The sequence below is a fragment of the Macaca thibetana genome, chromosome 5, assembly GCF_024542745.1.
Source record: "Macaca thibetana thibetana isolate TM-01 chromosome 5, ASM2454274v1, whole genome shotgun sequence".
NCBI lineage: Eukaryota > Metazoa > Chordata > Mammalia > Primates > Cercopithecidae > Macaca > Macaca thibetana.
Window position 1 is genome coordinate 163,816,942 of NC_065582.1, and position 6,000 is coordinate 163,822,941.

The window sequence follows — 6,000 nt, forward strand, 5'->3', positions numbered from 1 at the left end:
AATTGGGGAAAGACTGTACTCCTCAGTATGCAAGACTACTCAGTTGCTCTTGGCGTATAGGTAAACTTTTTCCCAGCCCTCCTTGCATTTAGATAAGTCATTTGACTAGTTCTCTGCAACAGAATGGAAATGAAAGAGATGGTCACTTTCTGACTGATATAGTTAAGAGTAGGTGTGCCTCCCACATTTTCATCTATCTCTCACCTCTCCATCCTTCAGAAAATATGACAAGTTAATGATCCCAAGGCAAACTTAAAGAAACCTGGGTCATTGCTTACAGGACAAAAACCCGGGAAAGCCACCAATCAGGAACATCTCCATCAAAGTTTGCATGAGCGAGACCATAAAACTTTTAGCATGTTAAAACAATGATTTTGTGGATTATTTGTTATAGAAGCTAGAATTAATTACCTGGACCAATATGCTGGGACTCAGAAAACCCAGTGAATTTAAAGCATGATAAATAAGCAATACTTATTTACATCAGATTAAGAAGAGTAGAACAAAAATAAAGAACAATCTTAATCAGAAACTGAATTCTATATATGCTTCTGTTTTAATCCATTCAGTCTCCTGTAATAGAATACCATACATTGGGGGCTTATAAACAATAGAAATGTATTTCTCATAGTTCTAAAGGCTGGGAACTAAAGATTAAGGCACCTGCAGTTTCAGTGTTCAGTAAGGAACTGCTTTCTGGTTCTTCTCACTGTGCCCTCATATAGTAGAACGAGGGGCAAGTGAGATCTCCAGAGTCTCTTTTATAAGGGCACTAATCCCATTCATAAGGTCTCCACGCTCATGTCCTAGTCACCTCCGAAAAGCCCTACCTCCTATTATGTTGAAGGTTAGGTTTTGACATATGAATTTGGGGGTGAGAGAAGAGACACACAAATTCTGTGTATACAACATTCCTCCTCTATATCTTTCCAATTAGCCTAATTTTTTCTATCTTTATCACAAAAACCTGAGTCAAAGTATTGATCATCCTTCTCATGAAACACTGAAATAGCCTTACAACTGATCTACTCCTCCCTTACTTCTTCCCCCACCCAGCAGAAAGTGTGATCCTTAACAAGTGGAAATCTATTATTGCCGTATTTCTGCTGGAAAACCTCAATGGAATTACACTCCTCCTGGAATATGGTTCAGGCTTTATAACCTTCGAAGCTTTTGTAAACATGCCCTTCTGCCTACCTTACCAGTTTCATCTTTTGCTATTCTTCCTATCTCCAGCCATGTCAGACCTGTGTTACTTCCTTTAATGGGTCATTCTCTCATTTCAGGGGTTCTAATTCTGTTTATTTACTTGGAGTAGTCATTTTCTTTTCACCTAGATACTTTGTATTCATCCTTCAGGTCTCAATTCAGATGCCTGTTCACCAGAGAAGTTGCCCCAGAAAACAGATTAATTTTAGTTGTTGAGCTCCCGCTTTTGAAACATTCAGAATTCCCCCAGAGTAGATACGTTTTATGTCTACCTTTGAAGCATTTATCACAGTGGTAATTAGTGATTTGTTCCTATTCGAAGGTTGAGCCTTAATTCAGGTCTTAGGGATTGGGTTTAAACACTTCTTGACATACTGAATATAGTTGCTAGTACACAGTACATGCTCACTAAATAGTCCTAGAATGAAATTAAATAAGTGGATGAATAAATGAACAAATGAACCTAAGTTTCAAAAATGTGCCTTCTTATTTCAAAGATAATTTTTGGGCAACAAACTGGTATTTGATCTTGGTCTTCATAAGAATAATCATCAAATCTGAGCAATTAAAGAAATAAAATCAAAGTTGTCACCACTCATGTACTCTGATGCATTTTTAATGACTCTCAGAAACACAAAATTGTATTAATCACAAACTTTGGTTTATTGTGGATTGCAGTAATTTGTATGTTCACAGACCTTATTTGTTATTTATTTACCTATTTATTTACTGGTTTGTGCATTTGTTCATTGATTCATCAATTTACACACTCATTTATTCATACAGTTGATGTGACATTATAATGAAAACCTGGGAATACACTGTCCAACCTAAGAATTTGAATACTTCCCATTCCTTCTGTCTTGCCCCGTGCTGTGAGGTAGGGACTATTCTGGATCTTGTGTTTGCCCTTTTTTGTTTTCTAAAATTCTATTTTTATATATAACTATACCTCAAATATACATCATTTTCTTCTGATTCTTAACTTGAATTACAATAAAGGGTATCATTATCTGGCACGTTTTCTTCTGAGACTTTGTTGTTGCTCAGTATCCCATTATTAAGATTCATTCGCAGTTTTGCATGTAGCTGAGTTTATTGTGCTGTTTAATATTTTGTTATTTAAATGTACCACAAATTATTTATCCTTTGTTAGTAGGCCTTGATTATATTTCTAGTCTTTCACTTTTTGAGCAGTGCTTATGTATATTCTTGTACATGACTTCTAAGTTAAATGTAAAAGTATTTCTCCTGGGTCTATATGTACGAGTGAAACTATTAGACCATAAAAGACAATGTCACTTGTTTTCCAACATGTCTTTATGAGCAACATGGATGACTTCCTGTTGATTTATGATTTCTCTAACATTTGGTATTATCAGACTTTTCAAATTTTGCCAATGAAAATGTTAAAAACATTATTTTATGGTCTTGATTTACAGTTTGCTTTCTAGTACCATAAAATATCAAAAATTGAGATGACTATTTAGAAGAGTGCCTTTGTAATGTTCAAGAATTCATTAAATATTCACCTAGCAGGCTTTGTTCTTTGGGCAAGAAACAGGACTACTCATTTCTCAACTGACATAATTTAGCACCAGGTTGTGTACTGAAAATACACCAGGCAACAAGATGAATATTGTTGCTGCTGTCTTGGGGCAAGAAAGACCCTAATTGTCAACTATTAATGTGGTAAGTGACATAAAAATGTCTAGAAAGTAACAGTGAATAACAGATAGACATAGACAGAGATGTAGGGAATGCTTCCTGTAGGAAGTGACCCAAAGAGCTTAGGCCTGAATTATGCATAATTTTGCCCAAAAGAGGGGAGATCAAGAAAATAATGGATTAGGTCTTCCCAATAGAAGATGTAGCACATAAAAAGATTGCCTTAGACTTCTGCCTATGTATTTTCTCTCTCGAGGCTTAAACATCATTCTAGGATTCAAAGCAGAAAGTAGTGCCTCGACACCATTTTTATATTTCACCAATCTTCCTTTCCTCCAGTCAGGACTCTGCTGACCAAACAAAGACTCAATAAATATCAACTTCACATGACCGATACTACACATCAGTTTATCATCCATACACATGTGTAGGCTCCAGCTGGAACTTACAGTCACAACAAAAACATAGTTATTGAACGTTTCTGAGAAAGGAATGCAAACTTCAGAAAACAATTTGGGGATGTGGATCTTGCATAGGATTGGTTCTTGCATGAGAGCAACTGTAATGTGGTTAATGTATTAATTAAACGAAAGGAAAATAATGAAAAGGGTAGTTTCCTCCACTTTGTATTACACTTATTTCTGATCTCAAATGTGCTTTTTCTCTGGCTCTAATTTTATGATTTTTCGAGTTGTCTTCAAGTCAATATGCTGAGAAATTTTATAGAAAGTTTTTTCTTTGGTCCTCACATCACACAGCATCAATCAATAATCAATAAAAATTTTCTTGTGAGTCCACTATTTATAACTATTCTGCAGTTTGAAATAAATCAAACATAAAATGCCATACTTCAGCCCCCAAAATAGTTATCTTGTTGAGTGTGCATCAATATATAAATGTGTATTCTTTATTTAAATATTTTATATACTATAAAAATATATACATAATTATAAATACATGTACTTTTAAATTTTTATGTTATTTATATATAATACTTTTTCTTCTGAGGCCTTAACTTAGAAAATTGAATTTGTTCTGTCCTATTATAAAACCTATGCATGGCCTTCTAATATTCTTTGTGAAAATTATTTTACAATAACAAACTTGTTCTCTTTTAATCCTTGGGACAAACAGTAATTTCTATTTATTTAAGTCTTAGTTTTCTGACTATTAATGTGCAAAGGGTCATATTGTGAAATGAAGGCTTAACAAATATCCTGTTTGGAATATCAATGAGTTACTTTTAGTCATCAGAAAAAGAAAATGCAAGGATTTTTTAAAAAGCAAATACTAAACTGTCACAGGACTCATTTGGAGAAAAAGGAATTTGAGAACATTCATTTAAAATTGTTTAGTTTACAGCTTAAGGCACAACAGGGCAGTTATAAATCTGGAAGGGACCTTAGAGCTCCTCAAATAATAACGGTCCTTTGCCTTCACCCCATTCCACAGATAAGGAAAACGAGGCCAGGAAAATCAGTACTTATTAGAAGTAAAATTAGTTTGGTGGCATAGGCATTCTTTGCTAGAAATTTCCTTGAAGTGGTATATATGTCTATTCTACCACTACCACCATCATCCTCCCCCTCGCACACATACAAACTCATAGGTAAAAACCCAAATACACATGGAAGATAATGATGTACTTGAAAATGAGTTATATCATTACATATCTTTGTGATCACATCGGAAAAACAGTTCTTTGCACATAATTAAACTAAAATTTTTAGGCACATTTTAACATCTCTAAAGTCTCCATTGTACATGTTTTATATTGATAGCTTGCCTTTACACTCCTCATTTTCATCCTTTCTCCTATTTGGTGTCTAGATGGGTGGTTGTCTGATGTGGGAAAAAGACTTAAGAATTTGGAGTCTGATAAAACTGGATTACCATCTTCACTTGAGTTTTATTACCTGTGCTATTATGGGGAAATTAATATTCTAACATTAAACATTCAGGTAGTGACCCCAGTTCTCAAGTAGATGACTGTTAGATCGGTGCTCTGTCCCTGTGCTCTGGGGCCTTGTGTTCACATGCATACCAACCTGACTTCCAATCATAGCATTTTCATCTTTTTGCTAAGAGATTGTGTAACACAGCAGACTGGACATGTCCCCAAATTATCTTCTACCCACCAACACTCACACCCTATTAACAACAGCCCCTTAACAGCGACTGGTGTACTGGTGTATAAATAACCCAACTCCCTCACCCTTCAATTGGAACAATTCTGAGGCATATCTTCAAAACTGATTCCCAGAGTTCCTCAGCAGATTTATGTTCCAGTTACCAATAGTGGTAACTTACATGAGGACACACACTTTATCGGCTTTCTTTTCTCCTCTGACTCATTTCTCTACTCTCCTACTAGAGGTTCCTGAACTCAGCTTCATTATATACTATTTTCATTTGAACCCTTCTGTCAGAATCTGCTACTGAGTCAACTCAAATGAAGACTGGGACAGATAAGCGGGCCATTACAAAATCACGTGTTATGTGCTCTGAGAAAGTTAAGAATGATATATTATACAAATGCCCAAGAGAGAACATGTGGGACTTTGTTTGAAAAGGGTTTTGTGAAGTAGGTGGCATTTGAGTTAACTTTAAAACATATTAGGAGGCTATTTAGATAAGAAGGTAGATGGCTCCAGGAAAGGGGATTTGCAAGTACAAGGTCTTAGAAGCAAAATACAATATGCCATCATGATTAAGAAACTGAGAGCAATTAAGTGCGACTATGATATGGGAGTGAGCATCAGGGACAAATGAGAAGAAAGGCTAAAGAGGTAGGCAAGGGACAGATCAGGAAGACCTCGTGAGCTAAGCCAGAGAGAAGTCATCTTTTGCAAGAGTAATAAAGAGGCATTGCAGAAAGTTAAGAAGAGCTGTGATACGGTCAGATTTTTGTTTCAGGAAAATTCAAATGTGACAGCAGTGAGGAGAGTATATTTCAGGGATCAAGATAAATTCTGGGAGACCCATTAGAAGCTTATGGCAGTAATCCAGGTAAGAAATGGTGTGAATCTGAATTAAGTTAATGGTAGAGAAAATAGAAAAGAGAGGGTGGATCTCAGAAATATTCAGTGGGCCAAATTAACAGGACTTTTTAAATGATTAAAA